The sequence below is a fragment of the Pecten maximus genome, chromosome 8, assembly GCF_902652985.1.
Source record: "Pecten maximus chromosome 8, xPecMax1.1, whole genome shotgun sequence".
Classification (NCBI taxonomy): domain Eukaryota; kingdom Metazoa; phylum Mollusca; class Bivalvia; order Pectinida; family Pectinidae; genus Pecten; species Pecten maximus.
Genome location: NC_047022.1, coordinates 23659569 through 23673791, shown reverse-complemented (window position 1 = coordinate 23673791; position 14223 = coordinate 23659569). Strand labels below are relative to the sequence as shown.

Below are 14223 nucleotides of genomic sequence, written 5' to 3'. Positions count from 1 at the left end.
GTCTAAGAGGAGACATTATACAGAGGAAACACAGACCGTGTATGGTGAAGAGAAGACATTATACAGAGGAAACACCGACAATGTACGGTGAAGAGGAGACATTATACAAAGGAAACAAAGAGAGTGTACGGTGAAGAGGAGACATTATATCAAGAAAACACAGACAGTGTATGGTGAAGAGGAGACATTATATCAAGGAAACACAGACAGTGTACGGTAAAGAGGAGACATTCTACAGAGGAAAGACAGACAGTGTAAAGTGGAAAGGAGACATTATACAGAGGAAATACAGACAGTGTACGGTAAGAGGAGACATTATACAGAGGAAACACAGACAGGGTACGGTGAAGAGGAGACATTATACAGAGGAAACACAGACAGCGTACGGTGAAGAGGAGACATTATACAGGGGAAACACAGACAGTGTACAGTTAGAAGAAGACATACAGAGGAAAGAGAGACAGTGTATAGTTAGGAGAAGATATTATACAGATGAAAGACAGACACCATATAGATAGGAAACATTATACAGAGGAAAGACAGACATTGTATAATGGGGAGGAGATATACAGAGGAAAGACAGAATGTGGATATTTGGGAGGAGACATTAAACATAGGAAAGACAGACAGTGTATAAAGTGGACAGAAAACATTATATAGAGGAAAAACAGACAGTGATGTATAGCGGGCAGAAGACATTATACATAGGAAAGACAGACAGTGGATGGGGAGGTAGAGAGAGATATTATACAGAGGAAAGGCAGACATTGTATAATGGGGAGGAGACATTATACAGAGGAAAGGTAGACAGTGTTGGTAGTAGGAATCATTATACAGATCTAAGAAAGACAGACAGTGATAGTGGTAAGAAACTATACAGAGGAAAGCCAGACAGTGTATAGTTAGAAGAAGATATTATAGAAAGGAAAGACAGACAGTGGATAGTGGGGCGAGACATTAAACATAGACAGACAGTGTATAGTTAGAAGACATTATACAGTCAGAGGAAAGACAGACTGGATATTTGGGAGGAGACAGTGTAAAGTGGAGAGGAGACATTATACAAAGGAAACACAGAGAGTGTACGGTGAAGAGGAGACATTATACAGGGGAAACACAGACAGTGTACGGTGAAGAGGAGACATTATACAGAGGAAAGACAGACAGTGTACGGTGAAGAGGAGACATTATACAGAGGAAAGACAGACAGTGTACGGTGAAGAGGAGACATTATACATAGGAAACACAGACAGTGTACGGTGAAGAGGAGACATTATACAAAGGAAACAAAGAGAGTGTACGGTGAAGAGGATACATTATATCAAGGAAACACAGACAGTGTATGGTGAAGAGGAGACATTATATCAAGGAAACAGACAGTGTACGGTAAAGAGGAGACATTCTACAGAGGAAAGATAGACAGTGTAAAGTGGAGAGGAGACATTATACAGAGGAAATACAGACAGTGTACGGTAAGAGGAGACATTATAAGGATGACAGTACCTACAGATAAGGATGACAGTACATAGAGATAAGGATGACAGAACATACAGATAACGATGACAGTACATAGAGATAAGGATGACAGTACATATAGATAAGGATGACAGTACATAGAGATAAGGATGACAGTATATAGAGATAAGGATGACAATACATACCGATAATGATAACAGTACATAGAGATAAGGATGACAGTACATTGAGATAAGGATGACAGTATAGAGATAAGGATGACAGTACATTGAGATAAGGATGACAGAATAGAGATAAGGATGACAGTACATAGAGATAAGGATGACAGTATATAGAGATAAGGATGACAGTATATTGAGATAAGGATGACAGTACATTGAGATAAGGATGACAGTATAGAGATAAGGATGACAGTACATAGAGATAAGGATGACAGTATATAGAGATAAGGGTGACAGTAATAGAGCTAAGGATGACAGTACATAGAGATAAGGATGACAGTATATAGAGATAAGGGTGACAGTACATAGAGCTAATGATGACAGTATAGAGATAAGGATGACAGTATATAGAGCTAAGGATGACAGTACATAGAGATAGGGGTGACAGTACATAGAGCTAATGATGACAGTATAGAGATAAGGATGACAGTATATAAAGCTAAGGATGACAGTACATAGAGATAGGGGTGACAGTACATAGAGCTAATGATGACAGTATAGAGATAAGGATGACAGTATATAGAGCTAAGGATGACAGTACATAGAGATAGGATGACAGTACCTAGAGATAAGGATGACAGTACAGAGATAAGGATGACAGTACATAGAGATAAGGATGACAGTATATAGAGATAAGGATGACAGTACATAGAGATAAGGATGACAGTACATAGAGATAAGGATGACAGTACATACAGATAAGGATGACAGTATATAGAGATAAGGATGACAGTACATACAGATAAGGATGACAGTACATAGAGATAAGGATGACAGTACATAGAGATAAGGATGACAGTACATACAGATAAGGATGACAGTACATAGAGAGAAGGATGATAGTATATAGAAATAAGGGTGAAAGTAACTAGAGATAAAGAAGTCAGCAGATAGAGTTAAAAAACGACAAAACATACAGATAAGGGTGCCAGTACATAGAGATAAAGACATTATACAGAGGAAAGACAGACAGTGTATAGTGGGCAGTTGACATTATACATATAAAAGACAGACAATGTACGGTGAAGAGGAGACATTATACATAGGAAACACAGACAGTGTACGGTGGAGAGGAGACATGATACAGAGGAAGGATGACAGTACATACAGATAAGGATGACAGTACATACAGATAAGGATGACAGTACATACAGATAAGGATGACAGTATATAGAGATAAGGATGACAGTATATAGAGATAAGGATGACAGTACATAGAGATATGGATGACAGTATATAGAGATAAGGATGACAGTACATACAGATAAGGATGACAGTACATAGAGATAAGGATGACAGTATATAGAGATAAGGATGACAGTACATAAAGATAAGGATGACAGTACATAGAGATAAGGATGACAGTACATACAGATAAGGATGACAGTATATAGAGATAAGGTTGACAGTATATAGAGATAAGGATGACAGTACATAGAGATTGGGGTGACAGTATAGAGATAAGGATGACAGTATATAGAAATAAGGATGACAGTACATAGAGATATGGATGACAGTACATACAGATATGGATGACAGTACATACAAATAAGGATGACAGTACATACAGATAAGGATGACAGTACATACAGATAAGGATGACATTATACAGAGGAAAGACAGACAGTGTACGGTGAAGAGGAGACATTATACATAGGAAACACAGACAGTGTACGGTGAAGAGGAGACATTATACAAAGGAAACAAAGAGAGTGTACGGTGAAGAGGATACATTATATCAAGGAAACACAGACAGTGTATGGTGAAGAGGAGACATTATATCAAGGAAACAGACAGTGTACGGTAAAGAGGAGACATTCTACAGAGGAAAGATAGACAGTGTAAAGTGGAGAGGAGACATTATACAGAGGAAATACAGACAGTGTACGGTAAGAGGAGACATTATAAGGATGACAGTACCTACAGATAAGGATGACAGTACATAGAGATAAGGATGACAGTACATACAGATAAGGATGACAGTACATAGAGATAAGGATGACAGTACATAGAGATAAGGATGACAGTACATAGAGATAAGGATGACAGTATATAGAGATAAGGATGACAGTACATACAGATAAGGATGACAGTACATAGAGATAAGGATGACAGTACATAGAGATAAGGATGACAGTATATAGAGATAAGGATGACAGTACATAGAGATAAGGATGACAGTATATAGAGATAAGGATGACAGTACATAGAGATAAGGATGACAGTACATAGAGATAAGGATGACAGTACATAGAGATAAGGATGACAGTACATAGAGATAAGGATGACAGTACATAGAGATAAGGATGACAGTATATAGAGATAAGGATGACAGTACATAGAGATAAGGATGACAGTACATAGAGATAAGGATGACAGTACATAGAGATAAGGATGACAGTACATAGAGATAAGGATGACAGTACATAGAGATAAGGATGACAGTACATAGAGATAAGGATGACAGTATATAGAGATAAGGATGACAGTATATAGAGATAAGGATGACAGTACATAGAGATAAGGATGACAGTACATAGAGATAAGGATGACAGTACATAGAGATAAGGATGACAGTATATAGAGATAAGGATGACAGTACATAGAGATAAGGATGACAGTACATAGAGATAATGATGACAGTATAGAGATAAGGATGACAGTATATAGAGCTAAGGATGACAGTACATAGAGATAAGGATGACAGTACATAGAGATAAGGATGACAGTACAGAGATAATGATGACAGTACATAGAAATAAGAGTGACAGTATATAGAGATAAGGATGACAGTACATAGAGATAAGGATGACTGTACATAGAGATAAGGATGACAGTACATACAGATAAGGATGACAGTATATAGAGATAAGGATGACAGTACATACAGATAAGGATGACAGTATACAGAGATAAGGATGACTGTACATAGAGATAAGAATGACATTACATACAGATAAGGATGACTGTAAATAGAGAGAAGGATGATAGTATATAGAAATAAGGGTGAAAGTAACTAGAGATAAAGAAGTCAGCAGATAGAGTTAAAAAACGACAAAACATACAGATAAGGGTGCCAGTACATAGAGATGAAGACATTATACAGAGGAAAGACCGACAGTGTATAGTGGGCAGTTGACATTATACATATAAAAGACAGACAATGTACGGTGAAGAGGAGACATTATACATAGGAAACACAGACAGTGTACGGTGGAGAGGAGACATGATACAGAGGAAACACGGACAGTGTACGGTGGAGAGGAGACATTATACAAAGGAAACACAGACAGTGTACGGTGAAGAGGAGACATTATACAGAGGAAACACAGACAGTGTAAAGTGGAGAGGAGACATTATACAGAGGAAACACAGACAGTGTACAGTGAAGAGGAGACATTATACAGAGGAAACACAGACAGTGTAAAGTGAACAGGAGACATTATACAGAGGAAACACAGACAGTGTATGGTGAAGAGAAGACATTATACAAAGGAAACACAGACAGTGAACAGTGAAGAGGAGACATTATACAGAGGAAACACAGACAGTGTATGGTAAAGAGGAGACATTATACAAAGGAAACACAGACAGTGTAAAGTGGAGAGGAGACATTATACAGGGGAAACACAGACAGTGTAAAGTGGAGAGGAGACATGATACAAAGGAAACACGGACAGTGTACGGTGAAGAGGAGACATTATACAGAGGAAACACAGACAGTGTACGGTGAAGAGGAGACATTATACAGAGGAAACACAGACAGTGTACGGTGAAGAGGAGACATTATACAGAGGAAACACAGACAGTGTACGGTGAAGAGAAGACATTATACAAAGGAAACACAGACAGTGTACGGTGAAGAGGAGACATTATATAGAGGAAACAGACAGTGTAAAGTGGAGAGGAGACATTATACAGAGGAAACACAGACAGTGTATTGTGAAAAGGAGACATTATACAGGGGAAAGACAGACAGTGTACGGTGAAAAGGAGACATTATACAAAGGAAACACAGACAGTGTAAAGTGGAGAGGAGACATTATACAAAGGAAACACAGACAGTGTATGGTGAAGAGGAGACATTATACAGAGGAAACACAGAGAGTGTATGGTGAAGAGGAGACATTATACAAAGGAAACACAGACAGTGTAAAGTGGAGAGGAGACATTATACAGAGGAAGCACAGACCGTGTATGGTGAAGAGAAGACATTATACAAAGGAAACACAGACAGTGTAAAGTGGAGAGGAGACATTATACAGAGGAAAGACAGACAGTGTACGGTAAAGAGGAGACATTATACAGAGGAAAGACAGACAGTGTACGGTGAAGAGGAGACATTATACAGAGGAAACACAGAGTGTATGGTGAAGAGGAGACATTATACAGAGGAAACACAGAGAGTGTACGGTGAAGAGGAGACATTATACAGAGGAAACACAGAAGGGGAAAGTGGGAGGAGACATTAAACATAGGAAAGACAGACAGTGTATAAAGTGGACAGAAAACATTATATAGAGGAAAAACAGACAGTGATGTATAGCGGGCAGAAGACATTATACAGAGGAAAGGCAGACATTGTATAATGGGGAGGAGACATTATACAGAGGAAAGGTAGACAGTGTTGGTAGTAGGAATCATTATACAGATCTAAGAAAGACAGACAGTGATAGTGGTAAGAAACTATACAGAGGAAAGCCAGACAGTGTATAGTTAGAAGAAGATATTATAGAAAGGAAAGACAGACAGTGGATAGTGGGGCGAGACATTAAACATAGACAGACAGTGTATAGTTAGAAGACATTATACAGTCAGAGGAAAGACAGACTGGATATTTGGGAGGAGACATTAAACATAGGAAAGACAGACAATGTATAATGGACAGAAAAAATAACATAGAGGAAAAACAGATAGTGATGTAAAGTGGGCAAAAGACATTATACATAGGAAAGACAGACAGTGGATGGGGAGGTAGAGAGAGATATTATACAGATGAACGACAAACATTGTATAATGGGGAGGAGACATTATACAGAGGAAAGGTATAGACAGTGTTGGTAGTAGGAATCATTATACAGATCTAAGAAAGACAGACAGTGATAGTGGGAAGAAAGTATACAGAGGAATGCCAGACAGTGTATAGTTAGTGTTAGTAGTAGGAATCATTATACAGATCTAAGAAAGACAGACAGTGATAGTAGGAGACATTATACAGAGGTAAGACAGACAATGTTTAGTGGAGAGGAGACATTATACAGAGATAAGACAGATATTGTATAGTGGGGAGGAGACATTATACAGAGGAAAGGTAGACATTGTATAATGGGGAGGAGACATTATACAGAGGAAAGGTAGACATTGTATAATGGGGAGGAGACATTATACAGAGGAAAGGCAGACATTGTATAATGGGGAGGAGACATTATACAGAGGAAAGGTAGACAGTGTTGGTAGTAGGAATCATTATACAGATCTAAGGAAGACAGACAGTGATAGTGGGGCAGAAACTATACAAAGGAAAGCCAGACAGACTGTGTATATTGGGGAAGAAACTATACAGAGGAAAGACAGACAGACTGTGTATAGTGGGGAAGAAAAAATATACAGAGGAAAGATAGACAGACTGTGTAGTGATAAGGAGACATTTCACAGTGGAAATTTGGACGGCAGTGAGAAGGAGACATTAGGAAAGCAAAGAATGTTAAAATTGGGAATTAGGAAATTTATAAAATTTTTGATTAATTGGAAATGTAAAGAAATGCATTGTGAGCATGAATCATAAAAATACAGTGTCATCTGTATAATAAACTATAATTATTTACAGCATATTGAGGTTACTTAGGCCAAAAAATTGTCTGTTAATGGTTTCAAACCTTTAATTTCTAAGGTTTGACTATTGACCTTAAAATTTTTGATATGATATGATTTCAAGAGATTTGCTAGCCTCAAAGAACTTTTATCAGACATTGTTTGGCCTAACAAGTTTATATGGTGCATAAAAGTACAGAAAAAAAATAGAAAATTGCTACATAAACAACACATAAATTTACAAAAGCATGCAGTTGATTGTTAATTCATAACATTAATTTCAGTTACCTTTCCTTATATAGAAATCTGTAAAATCAGAATTACATTAAAATATGATGAATGCAGACTGTTCAATGTGAAAATGTGGAATATCATGGACCAATTGAGTGAGTCATTGTTAAGAACATTCGACTTCTCTACACTAAACTAGTGGCTAGCTGTAATTAACAAACATTTTAATACATATCAAATATATCCCAATAAGAGCTACTTACAAAAACACCTACATCAGGAAAGTACACCAACAGATGATGATAAGTATATTGCGTACCAAGTATCAAAGAGGTCAGATAACAATGAAAATCTCTAGATAAAAAAAAGTTTACACTGGTAGGAGGAACAATGCTATACCACAATATCCCTTTGACAGGCAAACAAAACATTTAAAACAAGTGTTATGATCTTAAAGTGACATGAAGATGCTGAGTTGTCATTTACTAAAGCTTTATAAAGCTGCCAGAACATCATTTTTAAAGCTATATTGTAAAAAATGTCACCTATGACATTAAAGATATTCAAATAAATGTAGGACTATATTAAACACAAATTGAATCCATCAAATACATATCTAAGTGATGAAAATAATTATGTTAGGGGGAAGGGGTACCATGCAGCATCAGATTATATTTCTGTCAATTTTATTTCATATTTATCTCATTAATACATTCTGTAGGCTAGAAAACAAAACTAATACTCTGTTTTACCTTTCTCTGGGCCTTTATCTGAGTGACGAGGGCTTCATATTTTTTTACGGTTTTCTTGGCTAATCGAAGTAGTGCAGATCCCTCGTTGCCATTTTTTTCTATCCAACTGCAACAAGAATATATATATGAATACATATCACGTGGGAAAAAAGGAAACTACTGGCAGTAATGTATGGCAGTATATATATAGTCATACAGGTAAAAGCAGTCATCATGAAACGTTTATTGTGAAATCGAAATATCACTACAAATGTACAATTTCGTGTCACTGGAATGTTTTTTTACAACTTTTGAAAGGATCATGCAATAGATAAAATATATATATCAAAATACTGAAATAAACAAAGAACAATAATTTTTGCCAAATTTTTTTTAAACTTATATTTGAATGAAATTGATAGTTTTGGAAAACAAAGCAACATGTTTTGTTTTCCAAAACTATCAATTTCATTCAAATATAAGTTTATGTATAAAAGATTAAAATCCTGCTAAAGCTTCAGAGATTGGCTAAAAAATGCAGATCTTCAGAATTTGTTTTACGTCATATTGATGGTCAGACAGATTGACAGTTAACTCCATACCAAATAATACTCATTTCAGAATTTTAACTGATATTTAAATGATAACATCACTGAATGAGACTTACATATGGAGAACATTTATAGGGCTCTCCTCAGCAGCAAATTTATAGGAGACCTGGATCCTCTGATCAACAGGCTCCATCATCTCCTCCATCAGAGGAGCATTGAAAACTTTTAGGTGGGATGAAATGGATGCTGAAGGAAAAAAAATAATAAAAAATTCACATGGAACTAGAATATTGTATTGAATAATTTTTAAATTTAGGCTATGATTATTTCTAAAAATATATATCCTAAGATTATTTATGTAAATATTTCAAAACAAGAATGGTTTCCGGCAGAACTATATATATATAATATTATATATATATATATGCCTGTCCTATGCTATAAAGAAAGATTTTAAATGTGTTATTGCATCGAGTGAATACAAATGGTTTATATGGAAATTACAAGATTTATTGTCTGATCAAACTGTACTAAAGTACTCAGTAAACGCAGTTAAGTAGTTAAATCAAAGTTCCACTCAAGATAATACTATATATCTCATGATTATTATAACCTAACATAAGGTTGGTTCAAAAATATATGAGATCTCTGGATAATTTATATAAAAGAAATTAACAAATGGAAATATTTTTTATCAAAAATAGTTACATCAAAATGATATTCAGCCTCAGGGAAACAACTACTTATTATTATTACAAAACACTAAGTTTCAAAGATGATTAGTTGGATAATGTAGGAGATCACCAAACAAGATTGAAGAAAATCAAACATTGAAATAAATACATGGGAATAACTTTTGCAAAATTATTTGTTCAAGGGAATTCAAAGATCATATATCATGATTATGAAGCATACACAATTTCAAAGAGGTTGGTTGGAAAAAGGATACATATATCCATTACACCAAATAATTACCTGACAATAATAAAATTAACAGGATTTGCCAGTTATCTCATTTTCGAATGTTCATACCCATTATTATAAAATTTACATTGCGAACTTGTATATCTTTCATAGCAATGATTTAATCTCCCTTGTTTGCTCAAGATAGACGGTGCAGGATTGCATAGATCTATGGGAGGAAAACCTGTGAGTCTAGTGAAAAATCAAATGGTCACTGGTGTTGAGGTTAACATTTACCTTGGATTTTGGAATCATTAGATGATAATTTGGTGAGACTAAAAGGTGAATTTGTAGCAGTAGTGCTGTACTATCCATGGCAATACCAGTTGACCCCTAATTCTTTTTAATTTGCAAAGTTATAATTGAATTTATAATCATAGATAAATCAAGAGCATAACAATTGATAAATTATCTAAAAATGTCAATGTCAGCATACCTCCATCCTCAAAAATTGGAAAACTCTTTGTCCGGAATTCCTCAAGGACTCCAGCTACAGCTTTTTCTCTCTCTGCCCTGTGCTGCATAAGTCTGAGAAAATTCTCGGTTTCACTGAAATAAATTATGATAATGAAATAATCATAATTATGTAACTAGGTAAGAATTCTTGTCTACAATTTATACAATGAAACAACATTCAAAATTAATATTTCTAAAAGGGTTGTTTACAGTGGACATCTGACACATGTATGCTACATTATAATCTATTATATGTTAACTGTAGGAGGTATTCTATTTTCAGCATCTGATTGATGACTTGACTTAATTTTACCTTTATTATAAACTAGAATCTACATACATATTACTGAAGCAAAACAATTTTAATCAGTCACATTTATTGTGACAATTGGTTCCATGGGTCGTTCGGGGAAAATCCAATTGACCGAATATGTAAATTAAGTTAAGAATTTACAAATACCATACAAATAAATAGTACATGAATGTCATGCTTGTGCTAGTTTTATAATGCCATATAACAGTTACACTCCATCTTTAACGTTACAATGAATAAATTGAATGATGGTACACACCAATTCTGTCCCTGGACTATCCTTTATCTATTATTTGGTATATTTTTCATTATATTTATGTGTTGTTTTTTGTTGTTGTTTTTTTTTTAAGTTTTAATCTATGGAAACAATTGGGAATTTTTAATTCCTTTTTGGGGAAAATGAGGCTAAAACGCATTGAGAATGGGCTCGTTTTGTGACCAGTCTCTCATGATCATGGATAACTCGTACGCGTTCGGTATTGTATCAATTGCATTGTTCTAAATCCTTGTCGCAATCATTAACCCTGGCCAGTTTACAGTCCTAATCATCTGTCACAATGCTTCGCGTTAGACCTCAATGACTTAGGCCTAGATACAACTCATACAGACTGATGAGCCAACTGAACCGGAAATGGTCGTCTGCCCACCAACCTTATGACAAAAGTTGCTTGAGATCCAAATATGAGTTTCAGAATCATCCGTAAGAACAAAATATTGGTGAGATTATGATCTGGATGGTGTAAAAAAATGTGCATAAGAAAATACTTACTTGATTTTCACTTTGAAAATCTCAAAGAACGCCCGCGATGGAATCTGGACCTCCATATTCCGATTCATCTCTGCGGGAGTGTTCGATACAGCGCGCCTAGCAACTGTAGTCACGTGGTTAACACAATCAATACTCTATTTTCAGAACTTATGTTTTTTTTTATATATGCAACCAATGCAATTTCTGTAATGGACCTAGCTAAGAAAACTTTTCACATGTCAAATAGTGATCAACTAATTCTTCAAAATCCATTATACATGTATATGCAATCTTGCCAGAATTTATGTCCTTTCCATTTGTTTGGAGGCTAAGGAGAAAGAAATTAAGAGTTCCCTCCCTTGTACCAGTAGTTCGTCCAAAAGAGCGCAAATGATTCGAAATACATAGGCCTACCATCGTGATACACCTATAGATACGTTATGAATTAGTGTATGGTTATGATCGATATTCTAATTAGATTCAAGCAAAGACATGCAATAATACGATTTTTGTCTAATACCAACGCAAAACAAGTTGTCAATAAACAGACTCACTAGCCTATGGCGCGGGAAGGATGTCATAATTAAATATTTTTGCCTAGGCAAAAATAAAATATTTCAGCCTAGGCAATATTCGATTTATGCGTAGGCAAAATTATTTCTGCCTAGGCAGAAATCGAATTTTGCCTAGACAGAAATAGAATATTGCCTAGGCAAAAATAATATTGCCTAGGCAAAGTTCGATTTACCGACATCTATCTCAAGATTTGTATTCATGTCTGAAAGTCTTTGTATGCTATAAGCAGTTAAATCAGATTGTACGTTTTATTTACTGCTGTTTCTGTGTTTGTATGGTGAATTTGATTTTAATTGGATATCGTGCCATTGTAAGTCCCTAACTACATGTATTTTGACGCAGAGTAGCCGTGTAGTGTGATGAACTAATCTCGCATTCTGAGTTTATGGCCAAAGTGACAATTAACATATCGATATGAGGCATGATTTGTCAAGCACATCGCTTTGACAGAAACAAATCAATTTTCGCTAGTCGTGAACACACATGTAATTAGACAGGCGTGGTGCATGCAGTGATTTTAAGGCTCCTTACCGTAAGGTGTGGAGTACAGGGTTAAAGTTTAATAATACGAATTCACTTCAAATGTAACCTCGCCGATCTTTAAACTTTAAACACTCCTAATTTAACAATGGAAATGGACTAGGTACGCTCTATATATACTTATCTCATCAAGTTATAAAGAGCCAGCAACAAATACAAAGAGGTTTTAAATTTAATTCTGTTATCATCACAATGGAAAACCAGCCGTTAAAGACATTGATTTTAGACTTTTTCGGATACACTACGATCCATGGATTGGGACGCCTGTCCGCTACAAGGTTTTGGATACAGAGGATAATTTGGATTCTTGCCTTTTTTACGTCATTGGTGATGGTTGGGTACACAACACACAACTTGTATCAGCAATATGATTCGTAAGTAAAGTAAATTTATTTATATTTTTATTTGATCTTGTACATTTCTGCAAACTATTTTTGTATTGAACTTGTCAATTACTAATTTATATTTTTTCTTCTTCTTCTTAAATAGAAGATACTAAATTCATGGCTATTTCATAATGAATCTATTAAACGAATTCAATATTTTGGCATATAAGGAGCCTTTGATTGAGAGGCATAATATTATAGACATATCAAATTATCGAACGAATCGAATATATTCCATATTACAAGCTATTACATAAATCATATTTATGACAATTTTAGCTAAACTCTCAATTTGATTTTGTACAGACGAGATTCGACTCGAATGGTAGATACTTCTCTACAGAGACAATCGCATATCATATATCTATTGTAACATCTTACTTTATCGATGACGTCACACTAGTCGTCATTTTACACGTGCCTCACGATAACTATGACATAGCGTACAGTATTACACGTTAGATTAGGTCAAACGATGATATAATTTTTTTTTTAATTATGCAACAGACATGTATGTTCCTGATCTGATCAAAGAGTTGGTACTTATTATCTTTTACTTGTCACTTAATTGCAAATTGGTATTCATACATATATGTACGTTTGTGACTTCTTAAAATGTGCACTTAACACATATTTAGCATTGTGCAAAATATAGATAAATATATCAATAGATAGATAAATAAAGAAATAAGTTAATTAATGAATGAATGAATGAATGAATGAAAGAATGAATGAAAGAATGAATGAATGCATGAATGAATGAATGAATGAATGAATGAATGAATGAATGAATGAATGAAATAATTAATAAACAAATAATGTTCAATGTTTCAGAACCTGTACCACTAAACTTTAAATGTCACATATATTGTCAAGAAAGTTGATCAAGCAGCTTAGCTATATATGCGTGTTTATTAATTATATGCATCCGATGATACAATTTTCCGACCGTAGATTGGAAATATTTGCCAAGCCCCTATGCATTGTTCAACCTACGTATATTTATGTGTGGGCCACGATCGAACATCTGAAACACTACTCAAACTATTGTACATTGAATTAAGACCTGTTTATTTGTAAGTCATATAACTGAGTAATTGTTTGTTTATTTGTTAATTTGCTGGGATTATCTTCCCTTGAACAGCCAGCGTCATTTTGAAGCGAGGTCTCCTTGTAGTAGTTGGTGACTACCTCACTGAACAACATACAGTAAGGGAGGC

At 35.1% G+C, this 14223-nt stretch overlaps 1 protein-coding gene across 1 annotated transcript in view; it reads right to left on the bottom strand.

The window, feature by feature from the left end:
* LOC117333305 overlaps nucleotides 1–9220 on the bottom strand; it is a 27027-nt gene extending 17807 nt beyond the window's left edge. The window contains exons 1-3 of the mRNA XM_033892540.1: nucleotides 9138–9220; nucleotides 8492–8597; nucleotides 7797–7814 (exon numbers count right to left, since the gene is read on the bottom strand). The gene's annotated coding sequence lies outside the window, so the exon portion shown is untranslated. The remainder of the gene's footprint in view (nucleotides 1–7796; nucleotides 7815–8491; nucleotides 8598–9137) is intronic.
* Between the last annotated feature and the right edge of the window lie 5003 nt (nucleotides 9221–14223).